Here is a 22,960-nt window from a genome sequence, read left to right as displayed (position 1 = left end):
GGAATTTTTATTTTTATTTCACTGGGGCGTGGATTTTGATCCGCGTTTTCGGCCTAATTCAGCACTGACCCCAAATAAGGTGATAGTTGTGATGGCCAATAAAAGGGTCCTCTGCTGCTTTAAAGGGGCCAGATGTCTGCGTACTGATTCCCTCTGCTTGAAATGTGTTGAGGTCACTTTCTGTACAGCATGGCGTCGTGGTGTGTAATCGTGCTGTAACTTTGTAGAGCCGTGACTCGGTTATGCGCAGGCGCAGCTGCTTCACCCGTGTATGGGTCTGTTACAGTTGGATATAATAGCGCATTTTTACTATTTGAGGCTTATGACCACAGTTTTGCTGTTTCTAAGAAATTATGGTTATCGATGTATCGATCTCTGAAGGGTTTACTTTAAGGTTCATTTGGCCCATCAGTGATTTGATCTGGGCGTCACTGTTTCCATCTAGGTGTTGTTGTTTTGTTCCCCTTTACAGATCGGCTCCGAGTGTGTTGTGCCAGTGTCTCGACCTGCTGTGGACATCCCACCTACGCTTCTGCATGGAGATGTAACAGGGTCCTGCAGGCCACTCAGACCGCCTGTTCCTTTTTACTCCCTGAAGCGCTCGGAGCCCCTGGCACTTGAAGTAATGTATGCATGCCAGCAGGGTGACTCCCTGTGGCACCTTCAGGCGGGTAAAGGTACCGCAAACAGGCCCAGAATGCAGGCGGCAGGGCTCCACAGCCTCTTGGAGGAAGGAGTGGACAGCTGCCCTGGACATGACTGATCTCTTGGTCCGGTAAACAGCAGGGCAGTGACAGAGTGCAGGGATTATCAGCTCTACGCAGCCAGGCTGCAGGATACATTACAGTGGGGCTTGCAGTGTCTGGGGCAGTAGGCAGACCTCGATGAGCGCTGCAGGTGCACCTAACCACAGTGACTCAGGCAGGTCATCTGTGCCAATCACAGCCGCATCCCTATTACTAGGCACTCCACCCATCTCTGCTCCCCGGCTGCCCCTCCTCTAGGTCAGCCCTGCATCCAATCATACACAACCTGTTGATGCAAGTCCCAGATTTATAAAGCGCTTCAATGCCATGTTTTATTTATTTATTTAATGCAGATTTTATATAGCGCGAACTCGACCCGAAGGTATTGGAGAGCTTTACGTAAGGACCGGTTTACGTTACACATTCAGGCACGGGGAGATTAAAATGATTTGCCCAGAATCACAGGATGTGGACGCGACCCTGAGGCTCGAACCTTGCCTGTGTGAATGGTAGAAGCGCTGCACACACGCTTACATCACCCTATAGCTTAAGAGAGAACGAGATGGCCGGCACTTGCTTCTCACTGCTGCTTACGAGGTGAAAGTCTGCCGTCTGCTGAGAGATGATTTGAGTGACGTGAGCTTTAAGATTTGTCGGTTTTGATGAGTAATTCAGGAGATGTTAATCTAGGAAAAAGCAGTTAATTTATAAAAACTTGTCTGCTGAAAGCAAACATCGATTCAATATAATTGCATCATTTTGAAATTATTTCAAAATTGTTTTTAGACCGGACCATGGCCGTCCATTGATTAAAACTATTTCTAATTGGATCCTCCAGCCTGCTTCACTATTAATTTGTATTATTCTGCTAGGATTTGTAGCTTTACCTGTGAGAACACCCTCAAACAACCTTTTTTTTTAGTTTCCCCTGATGTCAACGGGCCATAGTTTTCTTTTCAGATAGTCTCATAAATTGAAAACAGCGTGGAGTTGTTGGATATGAGGCTGAATTAACACCATATCTAACCTCATTTTGTACAAGTCCAGAAACATTTTACTTTAGGTACACAATGCTGGATCCCTCGCGTGTTCCCTATATTTGTTTTATGGTGTTATTCCCCTGATACACTACAAAATGTCTTCTATTTCTGAATAAAGGCTATCAGATCTTCGGCCGACGGATGCATTACAGACCTCCGTTATAACAAGCCCTGTCTTCAATACTTTAACTCAGATGCCTTAGATGAACTCACCATTTACACCGATGGCTGCAGTTAGGTTCAAGTATTGAATTCAAGGTAAAACACCGTTTGACTCATTTTGCAGAGAAAACTAAACACATTAACACATTTTAAAGTCCCAGTCTGTAGCCTTTCGTGAGAATTGTGTTGGCATTTTGGCCTGTAATTTAGAAATGGTAGCCTCCAAATTGTAAATGGTGGGTGCATGTCCCACCTCTCCTGAGAAGGTCCCTCCCATGGAGTATTTCCACGGGAGCAAGCAGCGACGCGCCGTCTGGTTCATTATCACTGCGGGTTCCGATCATGCTTATAAATTGTTTCAGTTGTTTTACTTTGGGTGTGCTCGGAACTTGCCCTGAGCTCCTTGGTATTTGTGGTTCACAAAACGGCTCAGTAGGATGAAGGAACACTCGCTGCAGAGATCTGTGTAACCTTCTAGCTTTAAAAGTGAACTCCCAACGAGCAGTGACACGCACGCTTGTATTTTCTCACTATCGCTTCTGTAGTCACTATGTGTGTTCAGAAGGCTCCTCTGTGCCCGCCCCCCTCCCCCCTTGCCCGAAGGTGCCTTTTCTAATGCTTTCTCTGGTCGATGTCAGTTGCTTGCCGGGCAGTGAGCAGGGGGAGGGACTGAGACCGCACCCGTATGTCATTGAAACCACAGTAATCTGGCTACAACGCTCAATGGCAACGTGCCCTGGTAAGGGGTGGGTGTCCTGCATGCATGCTTCTGATGCCCATGCCATCACAGTAGGGCACGTGGAAATCCGCTACTATGACTGGCCTTTGGAAATGCGCACTGTTTCCCAACTGAAGGCATGTTTGGAAGAGAAAATACTTCTGGGAGTAGCTGAAATGCATTTAAGACTTGAGAGTAAACCCTCTTTCCTTAAATATGTTCCTTGTTTCTTGCGTTCTACCAAGTATTTATAAAAAAAGTTTTGCATTGGGTTATTTAGTTTTGTGATATATACTTGTTGGTGTAAATGCTCACCTACGGCCCAGTTGTCTTTTTTTGCCGGCTGCTCTCATTAGCCGCTTGGCAGTAAATGATGACCTGTGCCCTTGAAAATGACCGTCTAGCTGTTTTTTAAGCTGATGCAATTTTTGGGACGAGCTTTCGAGCTCGCTTTTAATGTCATTAACAGTGTGATCTATCGTTGCCAAGTGATCTAGTGATTGAAATGTGCTTTGTTGATGATAAGATAAGGTCACCTAGCAGAGGATCTCCATATATTTCAAATGTGCTCTTTTGTGAAGTGTCATTCGCTGTGTCAGATCAGGTGACAGAGCTGAACATGATACCACCTAAATGTACGTTTTGTTGCTTCAGGCATTGCAGAGAATATGGACGGTGTGTTTAGAGATTCTTACGAGTTTTCTTTGAGACACAGATTTAGTTGCCATGTCAAACACGCATTGGCATAGCCAATAGGTCTCGCCTTTGGGACCTTATAAGTTTTTATTTATCCAGCACAATATCCTTCATGCAACAACATCAACTGTTGCATGGCTAAACACTTATAAGGTCCCAAAGACGAGACCTATTGGCTATGCCAATGCTGGTTTAATTTTGTTTGTTGATTCAAGGTTGGACCTGTAAGCAAAAAGCAAAGAAAGCAGTGCGCGGGTATGCAGAATCAAGGAGTTAGGGGACCAACACAGAGGGCGCGGTGGGAAATGCCACTGTAGGCGGCCAAGCAGACTATGTACTGGGGAAAAGCATACATGGGCACCAAGGTGGAGGGCAGGGAGAAACACATGGGCAGAAAAAGAGAAGCACGAGCAAGCGCGGCAGAGGGGGCGAAGTAGATATGGGCAATAGCTTTGAAACACAGGCACTCTTGTAGAGTGCTTAAACAAAAAGAGAAAAGGAGAGAGTGCAACTGGAGCCATGGAAGGACAGAAGTAGTGCATCCATGCTCAAGTGGAGAGACAAGCTCAAAAATGAGAACAGAAAGCCAACACATGCTAATGAATGAATAATTAGTAAGCAAATAAGACTGAGTATGAGTCAACCAATGGCAAGGAATGGGCAGGCTCTAAGCCCACGGCACACTAACTATATGTCTCGCAACAGATAAAGCATGCACTGTCTAATAGGTGGGACCTAAACATGGTAATTGACAAAAAACCTCACCCATTTATTAAAATAATGAAACACACAAAAGAAGAACAAGCATCCAGAAAAGAAAAATCAAACTCTGATACCATAATGTACAAATAATAAAATAAAACAAACTTAGCAAATCAACTGCCCTCAATTGTGTTACTGTGGCCAGATTATGATCTTGGCGGATGTGAGACTCCGTCACAAACGTGAGGTATATTCTGTCCACCCTATTACAAGTTTCATAGGATAACAGAATTGTAATTTGGCAGACGGGATATCCGTCACGTTTGTGACGGAGTAACCCTGCCCGCCAAGATCGTAATCAGGCCCTAAAGTTAAAGAACAATCCTTATCAGTCTGCTATTGAAAATCGCTCGACTGTCTCATGGTCTGAAATCATCTTGATGTCCTGATGACTTGGTCTTAACCCTGCATATCAGAAACAGCTTACAACTGGTACCATTGTTGCTTTAACCTATAACTAAAAAAAACCTGCAATCTGCACCTAACCGCTGGCAGGTGCTTTTCCCGGGAGGTTCTCCTAGTGGAGCAGATTATCCTATTTATGCTACACCTCATAGGCAAAGAAGTTGTTGTTATAATCTCCCCCTTCCCATGTTCTCTGTGCGTGTTGGTACCTTCCAAACCCCCCCCCCCTTCTTCCTTTCCCCTTGGAACAGTCTAGCGATAGGACAGGAGTGCACCTTAGAATTTCATTTATTTTGGGAAGTGGGTACCTGTCTACCCAAATATGAGCATTGCGACTCCTGAGGTCCACACACATGCGAATCTCATTACTCTCTTTTTTTAAAGTAATAACAATGGGGGCCAACCATTCTGAACTCTCTACTGCCTGAATAATGCCCAAACCCTCTAGTCTCTCCAACTCTTTTTTAAGTGGTTCCCACATTACCAATGGAATAGACCTGGTTTTATGGGTGACTGGAACAGCATCTTTTTTTAGATTGATTTTATGCATATAGTTTTTTAACAAACCTACTCTCTCAGTAAACACTTCTGGAAATTCGTTACATATTTTCTTTCCTGTTAACGATCTATCAACCAACATTACCTGTTCTGTATTATTGGGGTCAAGCCTAATTCCCAACTCTTTCTGGTGTTTCCACCCCAGTAAATTACTGCCTTTTTTAGTAATATAAATTTTGCCACAGGTATGTCTATCTTTGAAAGTAATACACATTTTCACCATTCCTACTAGGGGAATGGGATCTTTGTTGTACCCTCCTGGATGTACATCAGGATCTTCTAACATATATTCACTTTCCTTAAACATACTTTGAAAAGTTTTTTCCTCTATGAGGGTGTACGGGGAACAGGAATCAGCAAAGGCCTTGACCACTTTTCCATCCAGTTGTATCTCACAAATGGGATAACTAATTGTCTCGTCATCACTGTGTACCTGAAATATAAACTTGTTGTCTCCAACTTCTGTGGCTTGATCGTAAACTATATGCACACTTTTCCCTACATCTTTGGAATTACATACTTTAGAAAAATGTCCCACTCTGTTACATTTCCTGCACTGAACTCCTCTAGCAGGACATTTTGGGAAATTGGCAAGATGATTAGTGTTACCACATCTGTAACATTTGAAATTTTCTTTCTTAAGTTTAGTTTTAGCAACATTACCTTTAAACTCAACTTTTGAAATCTCATCCTCCTCTTTAACATGTTTCTCTTCTGATGCTAACTCTTTACTGCTTTTCATTTCTTTGACGCAAAAAGCTGTGTGCTCTATACTTTTCGCTATAGCCACAGCTTCCTCTAACTCTGGACTAAGGGTTAACACCCTCTCTTGCACCTTGTGATCATTGGTGCAACGAACCAACTGATCTCTGATGAGCGAATCGGTAAGTGCGCCAAATTCACAAGTGGCGGAGAGTCCTCTCAAAGTGTCTATGTATGATGTTACCTTTTCATTTTTTCCTTGTGCCCTCTGAAACAACTTATGGCGTTCCAAAACAACATTTACCTTATCTTTGAAATGAGCACCTAATTGCCTTAAAGTGGTTGTGAAAACATCTACATCACCATCCCCATCATCCTTCCCAGTATCAGCAAGGTCTTCATAATTTTTTCTCCCTTGTGTGCCTAAATTATGCAGTAATATGTGTTGTTTCCTGACTGGGGAAAACTTTTCACCTCCTATCGCAATTAAATATGAATGAAGCATTTTAACCCACCTATCCCATGGGATTTCTGGCTCCCCTTCATCATTTAAAAATGGAGGCGTTTGGTTCATGTTTGTAATAGACATTTGACAATTTAAGAATAATAAAGGCAAATAAAGAAAAGTCACACTATATGAAAAGAAAAACAAAAAACAAATGTAAAAGTATATACCAGCGGTATGCCACTTTTAGGAAAAACAGAGGCACTAATCAAACAACGAGAAAATAAAGCAGTAGAAAGCTCACTGTAGTATTAACAAAATGTCAAAATATGTCTGCCCCAGGAAACTTGAGTCTAGTGGCGTAATGTTTGAATTGATGAAAACACTGCAGGCAAGCTGTGCCTATCAGCGTGTGGCTGGAATTACTTGTAGAGAAAAGAAAGGTCCTTCCAATCACTGTGCTGTATCTTAGCTGAAACAAACCATGCCATAAAGTTCTAGAAGATCCAGCTGAGGAAATGAATGCACACAATGACAAAACTGTGCACTCAAAACATGAGGAGATGCAGATGTCAGCAGAGCAATCAAGACCCTGGGCAGACCCACGCGGAAATGGAACACCCTCAGCAAGTATGTGAAGAAAAAGAAGAACGCTTCCTCTACTTACTCCACTGAAACGGCAAAGTCCGGCGCTTTCACAGAATAGAGGAATGTCCAGCGTAACGGCACATGCGCTGAATCGGAACACTACCACTTGAACAACGTGGTACGTGAGAGGACGACCTCGTTCACGATTACAGAAAGCAAAGGAACGCTACCAACGCTCTGGACACTACCTCCTCACACTCGAAGAGGCACGATCACATGAGGAGGCGCTGCACGGCAAAGACGTTGCTCAGAAAAATGAGAATATACACACATTGCCCACATGCGCAGAAGTAGAGACACTACCAGAAGAAGGCGAAAAGACGAGAAGGTGGCACTGCCTCAGGATGCGAGAGTTCCTCAAAAGCGCCGAAGCGAAGAACAGCAGTCGACAGGAGGACGCTGGACTACAGGATTCCACGAAGGAAACACCACTCGCTGACAGGAATGAGGAGAAGAGTACTGCTGGCCACAGATAGCACTGCCCATGGAGAAAATTATCCACAAGGTAGGAAAGTATGTAATTCCAAAGATGTAGGGAAAAGTGTGCATGTAGTTTACGATCAAGCCACAGAAGTTGGAGACAACAAGTTTATATTTCAGGTACACAGTGATGATGAGACAATTAGTTATCCCATTTGTGAGATACAACCATTCTGAAACGTAAGAGAGGAACTTTCAATTACAGGCATCAATGTGTTCAAAGCAGACAAGGTCATTCCCCCGGGAGAACTTAGAGAGCGTATCAGTGAAATAGCTCATGAGGGCCACCTGGGTAGAAGTCTTACCAAAAGTAAACTTCGTTCAGGATATTGGTTTCCTGGTATGGACAACTGTATTGAGGATTTGGTCAAGGGGTGCCATGCTTGTGGTCTCAGTGATAAAACCAAGAGCACACGGAAAACACCCCTGGAACCGGTTCATGTGCCCATAAAAGCATGGGAGAAAGTAGGTATGGACATTATTGTCCCCCTTCAAATTCTAGGTTTGCAGGAGAGATTCATTATAGTGTTTGTAGACTATTTTTCAAAATGGATCAGTCTTAAATTTGTCAACAAGGTAGACACAAAATCTATCCTACTTTTTATATCAGACGTCTTTGCTAATGAAGGTATTCCTCATACCCTCATCACGGACAATGGGGTACAGTTGGTTTCTGAGGAAATGAAACAATTTCTTACCAGTCTGGCAATAAGACACATCCGCACTCCATTATACTGTCAACGTGCTAATGGTTTAGTGGAACGTTGCAACAGAATGATCAAAGAGTCTATACAATTGGCCATGGTTGCAGGTAAATCCATTGTTCAGTACATCAAAGATACTATTTGGTCATACCACATCACTCCCAACAGCGTTACTGGGTACTCTCCTTTTTGTCTTCTAAGGGGACGCAAACCAGGATCAAAACTTACACCCAACTGGTTATTTGAGGACAGCTCTTTTGTAAGAGATGACATTTCAACCAGGAGAAGAATTGAGTGCAACCAGAATATGTACAAACAGGCTTATGATCGTAGATGGGGGGGCTCCGTCACGTGAATGGAAAGCAGGTCAATTGGTTCTTGTTAAAAGACCTTTCGATGGGTCCAACAGGTACAATAGATATTATGGTCCAGCTAGGATAAAGGATGTCAAGAAAAATGTAGTTACTTCGTCTGATGAGAAAATGTGAGGTAAGGATAGATTAGTTCCATATTCAGAGCAGAGTAATGGCAACAAGTTTGATGTGAAGAACACAATACAAGACAGCAATCCGGTAGTCAAGCACAGTGACAGGAGTGTGAGACCACCCAGATGGAATGGAGACTACGTAATGAAATAACTGTCATGGGAGCTCTGTTTTATACATTTGGTACTATTTTGGTCGGCATAAATTGTGATGTTCTGTGGCGCTCGGCCATGCATTTATCTTTCCAGTTCTCCTCTCTCTCCTTCCCTTGTTTTAACCCCCCTTCTTTCCTTTCCTTGTTTTCATTTCCTTAGGAAAGGAGGTGTGTTATAATCTTCCCCCTTCCCATGTTCTCTGTGCGTGTTGGTGCCTTCCAAACCCACCCCCCTCTTCCTTTCCCCTTGGTACAGTCTAGCGATAGGACAGGAGTGCACCTTAGAATGTTCAGGTGTGGAGCTGAGGAGCGCCAGGCTAGGCAGTTGGAGATTTGTTCAATAAAACACGTTTTCTTCCATGAAGTGTAATCTCGTTTTTTTTCAACAGTTGTGTTTTCCAAACTAGTTTGCTTCCTTAAATTCCAGCCATTTCTTTTGTGTTACAACACTAACTATGCTAGCTTTTAGTTTCCCAAAATTCAATGGGCAAAAAGGAATTCTTTTGATCAGTGTCTATAATTCCTGTTGCTTCCCCACTCGACTTTATTCACAGGAGGCAGCCAGATTTAGCTTTCTGACCACAGTGCAACTCTCATATCTTCTCTACTATGCAGCAATTTGTCCTCAGACATACCCAGTCAAGTATACCATTGTTTTTTAATTTCACCTTTACATTTTCTAGCTATTTACTCACTCATTCATGTAGCAGCAAGAAAGCATATTAAATACCAAACTAAACTACAAATGCTGAGATGAAATCCCAATCTGTACACAAAATTGATTCGAAGGCTGGCCTCGCCATTACTCATACAACAAAAACATCAATTGGCAGCCGTGCCTCGCTGTATCAAATCTAAAGCTGTTGCTTATTCCTCCGGTAGAATAAATATCCAAAAGCTGAAAACATTGGGAAACCTGCATGTTACCCGCACCCTACTCAGATTTGAAACTCTTGGAAGCAGATTTAAATCATAGTCACTTACATTACAATAATGAAAGGAAAGAGAAGAGCCAACCAAGGACGTAAAATATTCAAATGAAATTATTACGATTATTTTTTTTAAAGGGATTTGCATTTTTGTGGCCCTAAAACGAGCTGAAATTAGAAACAATCAGGAAATTGCCTTTTAACAGGTCTTAGAGCAGTAGCCTAAAAGCGGAACACAAACCTATGTGTGTTCTCCAGAGTAACAGGAGAAGTCCTTTCCAAATAACTATCTATTTCAATTATTGAGCAATAGAGAGCCTTTAAATGAAATCCTAGAACAGGGAACGTGTGATAAAGACCTTGCTAAAGTGAAGGAAGATTATTGATACTATGCAGGAACAGGGCATGGTGGCTCTTTAGTTTATTTGAAAATGTGATGTACCCAATTGATTTCATAAGATTTTAAATTCAGACAGACTTCTTCAAATCTCACTGAACAAACAGCTTCAATTCAATTGCAGGACACTGTGTTCAGGCAGACAAAATACGTTTACATATTTAAAAAAAACAGACGCAGAAAAATATGCTTAGTATCAAAAGTTCATTCATAGGACAGGAACTGTGCTTCCGAAACATTATAGAACCAAGAAACTAGTTTTAGTAAAACAAACATTTGCGACCCACCTAGCTTTAATGGACATGAGGCGAGGCAATTTTTTAAAATATAAGAACAGCAATTATTTGCAAATGTCACAACCATGATCATACCTTCCTTCAATATCGGACTGTAGCCAAGATAATGATTTGCCCATAAAAGTGACAGACGGTGAACTGCACTGAAGCCTGGAGCTGGAATACTTTGAGAGTGGGGTGCTGGTCTGCGGCATTTGTTCACTAAAATCACAAGGTTTCTAAAAAATCTTGGTGTTGGTACCAGTGATTTTAGCTAATTTGAGAAATCCATTCAGTAGCAGAGCATGGGGTAATGCCTCATATCCATGTTTGTTTTAAAAACGAAGCCCAGTTGTGAATTTTGGACTCCATATACATATACTGCAGTTTGGGGGGGGCGTGGTTAACCACCGAAGATGGCGGGCGCATAGACTAACCTCTCCGGACCCGGGGCATGGCATCTCCTTCAGATCGGCCGACTGCACGAGTCATCGGCCCAATCTGGTTTAATGCTGTTACACTATCCCGAGGGGCTCATATGGCGGAACCAGGAGAGCGCTTTGAGTCGTGAACTGACACGCATGACCGCGGCACAGCCTGCACAAAGTGGTGACCCCTTCGCACCTGGAGTGCACTGAAAAACGAAAATACGCCTGCTCGACTCCACTCCCAAGACGAACCACTCAGTGGTGTCACGGGATTGCAGTAGCCGATGTAAGGATATCATTATAGCAGAAGTTGGGCGAGACCTCTGCACAAGCACACGGATGCAGTTGTCCATGAGACATAGCCTGTACCACCACCACCAGATCGGGCATTCGGCAGATGGCATGCTCCATCTGCAGTCCGGCCGGCACATTCTCCGGAGGAACTCTGAGTCCATCGCACGGCCTGCCACAAGGTACTTCGCCGGACAGCGCCTCATGCGAAAAGAGAAGGTGAGGGGTACCCGGAGGGAGATCGTGTCCAGGGGTGGCGGCCTGCTCACCCCAGGCAGTCACTCTGAGCTGATCCGGTGAGTGAGATGTCCTTGGGGCCACGGCGAGGGTGGACCTGTCCGGACCGCGATAACACTGCTGTGCCACCGACTTGCGGTACCGGATCAGAGAACTGGCTTAAGGGAGGGATACACCATCCTCAGAAACCCTACTATCTCCACTACCACCACTGTGAAGGCTACGCTGGGATCACAGTGGGTCCAAACTAGATTCTAAGACTTATCACCGGAATCTGGCACACAGAATAGACTGAGGAGCAGGTTACCGCTATACAGGATAGAGATTCCGGGTTGCAGGGTGCACTGGGAGACTGCTTCTAAGGCAGCAGAGACAGTGACCCCCTCCCCCCCCCCCACGAAAGTGAGATGGCCAGAAGTGGTCTTAGAAGATCACGCAAGCTGTGTGGTCATAGATTGTGAAACTAACCTCCATTAATGCAGAAAAGACCACCGAGAACAAGCTTGGAACCCGGAGCCAAACCCGCGCAGAACCGCTAATTGGGGAAATACACACCAGGCAGCCCATAATGCAGGCTCCGCTGAGCCCCTCTATTTACTACAAGGACATTTACCCGTTTCCCCAGTGTGTGCAGCACAACTCTATCTCTTAAACAACGTGGGCTTCCCGGTGACCGCTGCCTTCAACCATACACAGTGACAAACTATCTGGCTTTCCTATACACCAGAGACCTAATAATTAGCGACACTACACCCCCTTACGTTGGATACATCGGGTAAAGGCAGGTATAAGAAGCAAATCAGAAGCACGGCACAGGCTTGCAACCAATAAAGGGTCAAATCAACCATAAGGCTGCCCCGACACCCAAGCTTAATACATTCAAGAAACCCTACCTCGCAGTCCACAAGGGGTTGCAACTGAGGGACAATAGCGCCGACCAAGGGAAAGCAGCTTGATCTTGAAGGGACAGCACACTTAATCATCAACACTCTCCCTGTCAGCACAACTATGTGGAGCCTCCGACCGCAGGCTGATCACAAACGGAATAATTGGATATAATACTACATGAAATCAGAGACTCACGCGCAGCGATGGAACAAAAGCTTAGTTCGCTAAACACTTAAATCACTCTAATTCGAGGAGACCATAAGAAACAGGCAGACAAAGAAATCACCAAGACTTAACCTCCTCGAGAAGAGATAGTAGAACAACTTAAACATCAAGAATTAACACCTCAGGAAATAATGGAAGATGCAGAAGACAATTTACGCCAAAATAATACCTGCATAATAGAGCTGCCGGAACACAGTGAGGGCCAGAACACGACCTTATATATAGAATCCTGGCAGCAAACAATAGTGAGACCGGGTGAATTATCGGAATATACGGGCGCAAAGAGTTCCTACCAGGAGATAAGCACATGAGTCGCCTCCTCGCCCAATAGTCACATGTATACTTTACTACAGAAATAGAGACCTAATCCTACAAACGGCGTGAGAAAAAGCACTGATTAAACATGAAATTGCACGAGTCTCACTATTCCCAGATTACACCTTCCAGGTACAACAGAAGTGTGCTTCCTACCGGGGAGTCAAACAGCATCTTCGACCTCTCAATTTGAAATATGCCCACCTCTATCCCGCCAAGCTCAAGATCATTCAAGATAAAAAAAAACACTTCATCTACACACCAACGGAAGCCTGGGAATGGATAGAACACACCTTCCCTGACTTGCCAATAGAGGCAGCCCTCAAACAAGACACAGAACAAAGGAATGGGAAACTTCCACCGAGGATTCGGCGCTCAAAATCACGAAGGAAGGAGGAAACCTGGGGCCTACACCCAAACAAATGCTGAAGAGGCAACGGTCAGCCATATGATCGGCAGCCACACTTAGTGAACCACGGAGGATTGCAGATGATGAATCTTCAACTGGTGATATGGCTCAATAGGAATCGGACAACAGTCAACCCCTCTTCACATCTATAACACATCAAACTGTAAATGACTTATTGAAATAAAAAGTGGTAACACTAAAAGATCGCTGTGACCCAGCCCACTCCACATCGTTATTACTACTTGGGATGTTAGTGTGGCCGACAACTTCAAATGCATGTCAATTACGTATTTTGAACACTACAAAAGGTTTTACACAAAGATGACCTGATCCATGCTTCCCACATTCGAATACAGTTACCACATATTTAGTGGGTAAATTATGTGAGCAACGGTTGGAACATTCCACACTGGCACTTTGAAACAACACCTTTCTTGTTTGACAGGTGACATCGATTTTGCTTATTTTCTTCTAGGTCCAAAGTCCTCCGAACAAAATGCTTTACTTATTCTGCATACAATTAAATTTGGAAACTGTCGCAGATGGAAGCTGCGGTGCGTCTCTGCCAGATCGATCAGGCAAATTCAGAAAAAGTCCTTGCAGTGGTGGATATCAGCATTGATACACTGTCTTCCAGTATATATACTTTAGATAATATTGTATCGTCTGTCATTGACATTGTTCAACATGAGGTGTCTGTTCTGTATCATGGTCAAAATCAGTTACGTTCTGTAATGCTGTTTGCTTGCACGTTGCAAACACTCAAAAATGGAATAGTATCATGGGATTATTTGAATGCTTCTGCGCTGTTTTTGCCGTTTAATTTGACTGATAAACAGAAATTGATGTTCATGAAAGATGCCATATACACATTGTTACATATTGAACAATTAGAACAGTTACTTTCGGTAGTCAAGAGTGATTCAGCTGTGTGGGTAATACAGAGTTATTTTTTCAGCCTATCTCCCTTTTTCAGTCCACAGCGTGCATGAAGCATCATCCAGATGGGAGATATGAGCCCCTCGGCAATAATTATATTCACAAATTACCGCTACCTTTCAGCTACAGATGTCAGTGCACAGATAAGGAAGTTTTTCTTACAGGGGAGGACTGTGATTCAACAGTAGGACATTCTCTAGTCCACGGGTACTCACAGTACGGCCCGCGGGCAGCCAGCGGCCCGGCAAGCCTTCCTTGGCGGCCCGCGGACCTTGCTGGCAACATACCTCTGTTTTTCTAAATCGCCGGTTGCAGCAGCACGGAGCTATGGGGGCCGGGCGATTCTTTTAAAAACCCTTCACTTGTTAATTTCACCTCTTCTTAGCGCCCCTGCATCTCCACTCTGATTGAGTTGAGATGCAGGGGCGCTTTTGAGTGGAGCTGCAGGGGCGCTAAGAAGAGGTGAAATTCAACAAAGCCTCATTAACAAGTGAATGGTCTTTAAAAGACCTGTGAAGTACTTGGGTGCGGCGGCTGTGTGTGTTCCAGGGAAGCTGTCTCAGCGCGGGGTGAGGTGACAGGGACAGCAGGGTGAGGGGGGGCAGCAGCTAGTGAGAGCAGCGGGTGAGTTTACAGCGGAAGGAAGACAGAGTGGACAGAGGGAGGGAGAGGGGGAAGACAGAGAGCGGGAGACAGAGAGGGAGAGACAGAGAGAGAGGGAGACAGACAAGGAGACAGAGGAAGGGAGAGGGAGGGAGACAGAGGGAGGGAGACAGAGGGAGAGGGAGGGAGAACAGAGGGAGAACAGAGGGAGGGAGACACAGAGAGAGGTAGACAAACAGAGTGAGTGAGTGAGTGAGACAGAGGGAGATAGAGACAGAGAGAGGGAGGGAGACAAACCGATTGAGAGAGAGAGAGAGAGAGAGAGAGAGAGAGAGAGAGAGAGAGGGAGGGAGATGGGGAGAGGGAGGGAGACAGAGAGAGGGAGGGAGACAGACAGAGAGAGGGAGGGAGACAGAGAGAGGGAGGGAGACAGACAGAGAGAGGGAGGGAGACAGACAGAGAGAGGGAGGGAGACAGACAGAGAGAGGGAGGGAGACAGACAGAGAGAGGGAGGGAGACAGAGAGAGGGAGGGAGACAGACAGAGAGAGGGAGGGAGACAGACAGAGAGAGGGAGGGAGACAGACAGAGAGAGGGAGGGAGACAGACAGAGAGAGGGAGGGAGACAGACAGAGAGAGGGAGGGAGACAGACAGAGAGAGGGAGGGAGACAGACAGAGAGAGGGAGGGAGACAGAGAGAGGGAGGGAGACAGACAGAGAGAGGGAGGGAGACAGACAGAGAGAGGGAGGGAGACAGACAGAGAGAGGGAGGGAGACAGACAGAGAGAGGGAGGGAGACAGAGAGAGGGAGGGAGACAGAGAGAGGGAGGGAGACAGAGAGAGGGAGGGAGACAGAGAGAGGGAGGGAGACAGACAGACAGAGAGAGGGAGGGAGACAGACAGAGAGAGGGAGACAGAGCGGGAGGGAGACAAACACAGTGAGTGAGAGAGAGAGATAGAGGGAGGGAGAGAGAGAGGGAGGGAGAGAGAGAGGGAGACAGGGAGAGGGAAGGAGAGAGTGGGAGAGGGAGGGAGACAGAGACAGAGAGAGAGGGAGACAAACAGAGTGAGTGAGACAGAGGGAGGGAGACAGGAGAGAGGGAGACAGGAGGGAGGGAGACAGGAGGGAGGGAGACAGGAGGGATGGAGAGGGAGGGAGGGAGACGGAGTGAGTGAGACAGAGGGAGGGAGGGAGACAGAGAGAGAGGGAGACAAACAGAGGGAGGGAGAGGGAGACCGAGAGAGAGGGAGACAAACAGAGTGAGTGAGACAGAGAGAGAGGGAGGGAGACAGGAGGGAGGGAGATAAGAGGGAGGGAGACGAGAGAGAGGGAGGAAGACGAGAGAGAGGGAGGGAGACGAGAGAGAGGGAGGGAGACGAGAGAGAGGGAGGGAGACAAACAGAGTGAGTGAGACAGAGAGAGAGGGAGGGAGACAGGAGGGAGGAGACAGGGGGATAGAGGGAGACAGAGAGAGAGAGGGAGGGAGACAGAAAGAGAGAGGGAGGGAGACGAGAGAGAGGGAGGGAGACGAGAGAGAGGGAGAGACAGAGAGAGGGAGAGACAGAGAGAGAGAGAGAGAGAGAGGGAGAGACAGAGAGAGAGAGAGAGAGAGGGAGAGACAGAGAGAGAGAGAGAGGGAGGGAGAGACAGAGAGAGACAGAGAGAGAGAGAGGGAGGGACAGAGACAGAGACAGAGAGGGAGAGATAGAGAGGGAGAGTGCTAGAGGGAGGGAGACAGACCGAGAGATAGATAGATTAGATAGATTAGATAGATTAGATAGATAGATTAGATAGATAGATTAGATAGATAGATTAGATAGATATGTGTGAATGCCGGGTCTGGTGGCTCAGTGGACGAAGGCGTCCGCTGCAGGGGCCTGTGTTCAACCTTATGGTCACAGGTTTTTTTGCTCTAGCCCCGCCCCCTCCCCCACTGCCCCCGCCCCCACCGGTGCGGCCCTCGGCCACAATCCACACTGTAAATTTGGCCCCCGTGAGAAAGTTTGTGAGTACCCATGCCCTAGTCTGTAAACAAGTCAAGCTTCATGGAGCCTGTAACGCTTCGGCCCCTAAATAGGCTTGTTTTTTTACAAGGTACCCCTGTCCCGGCTATTATTCCTGTATTAACTTTGCTTTCCAACGGTAGTTATCTTATTTCGAATAACCACGACTGCTGCGGCTTGAGAGCTGGCATTCCGTATATAGTAACAGCTTCTCCACGAGTTACATGTTGCAGCAATGTCCTCTTTCCACCCACGCATGGGATTGTAGATAGTTCGCTTTGGCCTTCAATTCCAACTTTGAAAACAGATTTCAACAAGCTAAGCAGACTCAAAGCACTATTGTTCCAACAAGAAGTCGCTCTCACATCAGCCTGAGAGACCTTCGAATTGCAGGTGGCAAGAACCGCAAGTGAAATACGCTTGCTGCTTAACACAAATCTCCAACTCCATTTTGGAGAATACACCAAATATTTAATGTGTCTGATACGGAGAGCCTTGCTCACTTCTTTTGAACCTGTGGGATCAGACCTTGTTTCTTCCTTTTAGACTATTTTTGGAGTAATTCCGGCCTTTATTTATTCTATTTTTTCCAGCGCCTTCGGAAGGTTTTTCCTGCTTTTCCTGTTGGTTTGCTATGTGCTGGTTCTCCTATTATTGCTTTGCAATGGATGCTCGATCTGTGGAGCTGCCAAACCTGGTCCAATTGCAACTGTACCGTGATCGAATGCGGCAGCTCTTTGGTTCTATGCCAGTGGAGTCTTTTGCCATCGACTACTGGCTGACATTCCCTTATGCCTTCTTCACCTGCATGCAACCTCTGTTCCACTGCCTCCGACGCCCTTGTCAATGGGCCATTAATGTCTGCCTGTCCAATACCACACATGCTGCCCTGGAATACGGTCTGTTAATGGGCCAGTTGAAGACCCATGACCAGGTATGTGCCAGGGATAGGCATTTGGTGTGCGATTCTCTACTCGGACCAACGGCAGACTGGAGTACCTGTGCTCTTGTGCAGTGCCTTATTGACCGCAGTTTCATCGAGGTTAACGCAGGTTGCCCTGAAATGCTCCTGACAAATGTATGACGTTACTACGCGAGCAAATACCACGTGGTAGATTACAAAGCGGTCGTTGTTACCACGCGTGGCTTTACATCGCAAGTAGTTTCTACGACTTGTGCTAGATGGCGCGCTGGACTTAGGAATAGTATAAAATTACTATTCCTACTCCAGTTACCGCAACAGCAGGGAATGTGTTGGACTTAAAATCCAACACATTCCCTGGTGCTGCACGCCACATAGCGCAAGTCATAGAAACGACTTGCGATGTAAAGCCACGTGTGGTAACAACGCGCTCGTTGTATCGACCGCGTTGTTACATACCTGCGTGGTAACAGCAGCGTTGTAAACGTTGTTTCCCGCTCCTGACAGCTTCTGGATATGAGAAGCATGTCTGCTCATTCGACCTGCTCAACGGGAAGGCATACCTTTTTACAATGGAAGGGACAGATAACATTCTGGAGTTCATGGCATTCCACTTTCCCCGCAACATTTTTGTCTCTGACTAGCCATGAATAGATGCCATTTTTTGAGCGCCCAATTGGAAAAACATTTTGGGGAACATTATACCCATGCAATACGTTAAAAAAAATTGGGGCTTCAAAATTACACCAATTGGATTACGCCTACGACGTTTTGCCTCTGCTCACCTCTGATTTTTGTATTTCGCATAGGGCTAACGCCCTGGCCAAGGAGAGGGTGTCACATGGCCCACGGTGACTGTCGTTTTTTCACTAAGTTAGCATGAACACGTCAAAGCTTGCCTGCTGCTTAGCACACTTCACTACATGTCTATTTTCTGCAGTAATTTCAATGGCTACTTTCACATGAGAACTCATCGCTGCGTTCGCTCATCGCTGTGAACATTATGTGCAAGGTCAAACAACAATGCCCCTTGTTATTTTGTTCTGGTCAGACCTTAGCCCTTAGACAAAACATACTGATGCATCTGTTGCTTAGACCGCTTACTTGGGTTTTGAGTGGGGTATACAAATAGGTGACACAAACTTGGAAAGGGACCTTTCCAGGGAGAAGAGTGAGACAGCACCTATGATGTAGATCTACCATCTATAGGCTAAGGTATGGGTTCTGCTGACAAAGCCAAGAGATCTTCTATCACATAATAATACTTCTTCTTCTTAGCAAGTGGAGGGAGGTTAGGCACCATAGTCCTTTCTCCATTGTCTTTCTATAATGATATCTCCCTTCATGATATATGGACTAGCTGCTATGCTGACTATATTTGTACTATGCATTTTCCTGCTTGTTGTGGGATGTATACTGCATGTTAGGGCAAGTTCGTTAAAATAAATATTTTAAACTGTTTTGTGTCTCTGTCAGATGTTATAGTGGACAAGTACAAAGGAGAGAGCGGAAGGGTGTGTCTTATTACCGCGATTCCTGAGAGATCTGTGAGTGTTGTGTTCTGGGGTGGCTAATCATTTGCTTCTCTGTGGGTGAGTAGGAGAGCAAGTGAGACATTACAGCTAGTCAGTCGTGGGATCTTGGGTACTAAGGTGGTAGGAAGACCCAGTCCCTAAATACTAAGGTCCCATTTTGTAAGAAAGTGTCTCTGTATATACTGCACCAAGGTAAGGTACAGTGTGTACAGAGTCCAATAGTCCCCATAGGTTTGGCAGAGTCTAAAGTTAGATATAATCTTACTCTCTAAAGTGGTAGCTTGTTCAAGCAGTAAGGCAGTATCAGAGGACAGCGTAAAGCATTTGTTGTACACACTCAAGTCAGCAAATGTTCTCACACACTCAAGAACTGAACTCTAGGCCAATTGTTTGATATATAAAAATATATAGTTGTTTTATTTTAGAAACACAAATAGGTATCAAAATACTTTCTCAAAATGAAATGCTCTAGTTGAATACTTTCAAATAGCAATAGACTTTTAAATGCAATAGTTACAGTTGTTGCAATAGGCAACACAAGTTAAACACAATTATAACATGGAGCTCAATGGGCATGTTTAAGTAAAGGCAATACCAATTACTTTGCATAGGTTTTTCTTACTCAGGGCTGGATCCTGGATTCAGCCCTGGTTCATCTCCTGTAAACAGTTGATCAAAATCGTTTTTGTTACACAGGTGATATTTGTATGTTTCAAAAATCGACACTTAGAAGAATTTCTGGTAAAAAACAGGCAATGTTTTCCTATGGAGGAAAGTTTGGTTATCGGAAAATCGCAGTAATAATTACTGTGCACCAAGATCCAGCACTGGGATCTCTCCTGGTAACAGGCGAGTAATTTAGTTTTCGTTGATCGGGTGATTTTTTATGAATATTTTAAAGTTTCAAAACTCGACACGTAGAAGAATTTCCAAGTGAAACCAGTCAATAGTTACCCTATGGAGAAAATGTAGGTTATCTGTTTTCAGGGAAGTACTCGACTGGCAGAGTTAAGGTTCGGGGGATAGACTCAGGGGTCTCCCAGGGTCAGGTAGATACAGTTGTTACACCCTAAGCGGCACAGGGGCAGCCGGGTGCAGAGAGAGTTAGGCCCAATGTTAGCCTATGGCGGGCAGGGGGCCTTTGATTGGTGGCTGCTCACAGGCAGGCTACGCGGCGGTGGGAGCTGGGCTCCTGGTCACTTACACAGGGCAAGTGGGGAAGTAGAATAGGACAGATGCTGCACATCCAGGGGCACTCGGACGGCTGGGTGCAGGGTGCTTTTGAGCCATCTGGCGCTCAATGCAATTCAAGGGAGAAGCTGCAAGATGAACAAAGGCTGCAAGCTCGGGGACAGAGATTCTTCAAGTGCGACCACCACTTCGAGAGGTAAGTTGGGAAGCTGTAGGTTAGGTAGGCACCCAGGAGTTTGGCACAGAGGGCCGCAGGGCGCCGGGGTGTCTTTTGGCGTCGGGAAATCTTACCCTCGGCTGGTCGCGGTTGGGGGTCCCTGGAGTTGAGGCTGCAGGCGTCGTCAGGAGCGTCGAGGAGGGTTCTTGGGTGCTGGATTCTTGGTCACAGTCGCTGGGGGGACGTCCTCGTGGTCTTTGTTCACTCAGGCACAGGCCGGGATCGGCGGGTGCAGAGTGTGCTGGATTCGTGGTTCCCGGCTGGCACCAGGGGTTGTTGCTGTTTGAGCAGAACCACTGCTCGTGGGAGTCCCAATCTTTAAATGAGCAAGGCAGTCAGGTCCTCCGGGGTTTTCAAGGTTGCTGATCACTGGAGACGCCGGGGTTTAGCAGGAGCAGGTTCGAGGGTCCACAAGCCTGTAGGGCTGGGGCCAAGACAGTTGGTGTCGTCCTCTTGTTAGCAGCTGCACGGCAGGTCTTCTTTCTTCTTGTTCTTTTTCTTCTTTTGGAACCGGGATCTGAGGAAGGAAGGTTCAGGGTGCCCCTAAATACTAAATTTGTAGGGCTCCCCAACCTCAAGATGGCGAGAGCCCGGAGTTGTGCTTCACCTCGCCTCCCCCACCTGAGGGGTGGGGTTGGCAGAGGCTGGCACACCCCCTTTCCTCACTTGTGTTTTCCCGCTGATCTTCCCGCCAGAGTAGGGGTCAGAACTAGTGGGGGCCAGTTGCTGAGTACAGCAAGTGGCCTGGAGAAGCTCACAAAGGCGGCATGCCTTTAAAGCTTCCCCTGCCCATCCTTGGGGAGGAGACCTAGCACCTCGCCCAGGATGTGCATTGTTGCAGGCACACGAGAGTGGATGGCTCTCTACCCGGGGGTCCAGCAACATGTCTGCTGGGTGGCAGCCTAGGCAGCCTCTCAGTCAGGACGCTGGTTGTTGGCTAGTTTCAGGGGGCATCTCTAAGATGCCCTCTGTCATGCATCTTACATTAAATCCTACACTGGCATCAGTGTGGGTTTAATGAGCTGAGAAGTTTGATACCAAACTTCTCAGTCTTCAGTGCAGCCATTATGGTGCTGTGGAGTTCGTAATGTCGACCTACCAGCACCATATACTCTTGATGGCAACACTGCACTTACAGGGCCCAGGAATGGACCTGGGCACTGTAGGGGTACAGGGCTCATGCACCTGTACCCTCACCACTGGCATAGGGCACCCAGCCAGAGGGGTGACTGATGTATGCCAGGGCAGTGGTTTGTGGGCATGGCACACAGGGATGTGTGCCATGTCATCTCTTTGTTTTCTTCTGCACCCAGACACTCAGCCTGCAAAGGCAGTGTGTGTGTGTCAGGGTACAGGGCCTCTAAGGGTGGCACAATAAGTGCTTCAGCCCTAAGGGGCCTTCTCTGGTCACAGTGCCCTGGGTACCTATGGTACCATTTACTAGGGGCTGACATGTGGCCAAAGATGCCAATTGGGTTTAGGCTTCAATGCAGTTTTAGGGAAGGAACACAGGCCCTGGGCACCTGATTGGCAGGAGACCAGGGCACACTCAGTCAAAGTACATCAGCAATTCAGCAAAAAGTGGGGGCATACCATGCAAGAAAGATGGCACTTTCTCACACATATTCCTGCGCATAGTTCTGTATCTATGCAGAATCCCTGCAACAGAAGCCTTCCAAGCCTCCCCATTCCAAGACCAAAAGCAAGACTGAACATATAATGCCCTGTTATGGCTTCAGGAAGATTAAATCTGCCTTTCTACCTAAATCGCAAAAATCCTGTATGGCATAGTCAGATCAGGACCAATTACCAGCATCATGTTACCCCTCATAAGAGACCCAGGAAACACTGAAGACAAGTCAAATTTTTTTTTTTTTATACTTTAAGGCAGGTTGCACAGTAGCTCGCGTCTGTAACAAATTGACAAAACCAATAGCTTTCGCAGAGGCAAAACCTACTGGCTATGCCACTGTTGGTTTTACTGAGGTTAAAAGGTTAGATCTGCTTGGAAAGGGCAATAGGTGCCTGCTTCAGAGCATTAGTGTAACGCTGGCTGTGCGCAAAACTTCAGATTGCTTTTTGAGACTCCCTGCCTATGAAATCCAAACCGGGGTCTTCCTGTCAAAGACATAATCGGCCAATTACAAACAAACTGTTTGCTGATGGCATGGCCGGGAGAAAAGGTACCTTGAGTTTCACATTATTCTGGTAATAAGTATGTTGATGTGACGGGCTGCAGATGCACTGCATGGAGTGCTCGTTTGGAAAGGCAAAAAATATAAGAATACCCTAAAGGTGGGAGGAGAGAAGACGGCCTGTAGAAGTGCTCATTTGGAAATGGGGAAAAAAAACATTTGGAGTGAGTAGCCTGTGGAAGGATACAGGCCAGTAGCAAGTGACTGGAAACTGTACTTGGGTCAAGCTTCACGGCATAAGCAGGAAGTGTATGTTG

At 46.1% G+C, this 22,960-nt stretch overlaps 1 protein-coding gene across 1 annotated transcript in view; it reads right to left on the bottom strand.

Moving 5' to 3' along the window:
- The window catches only part of PRPF6 (pre-mRNA processing factor 6), a 349,710-nt gene that overhangs the window by 313,276 nt on the left and 13,474 nt on the right, over positions 1–22,960 (bottom strand). The gene's annotated exons all lie outside the window — the stretch shown is intronic.

The sequence above is a fragment of the Triturus cristatus genome, chromosome 7 (assembly GCF_964204655.1).
Source record: "Triturus cristatus chromosome 7, aTriCri1.1, whole genome shotgun sequence".
In the NCBI taxonomy this organism is placed as follows: domain Eukaryota; kingdom Metazoa; phylum Chordata; class Amphibia; order Caudata; family Salamandridae; genus Triturus; species Triturus cristatus.
The sequence above is the reverse complement of the archived record's forward strand: the minus strand, read 5'-3'. Positions and strand labels throughout refer to the sequence as shown.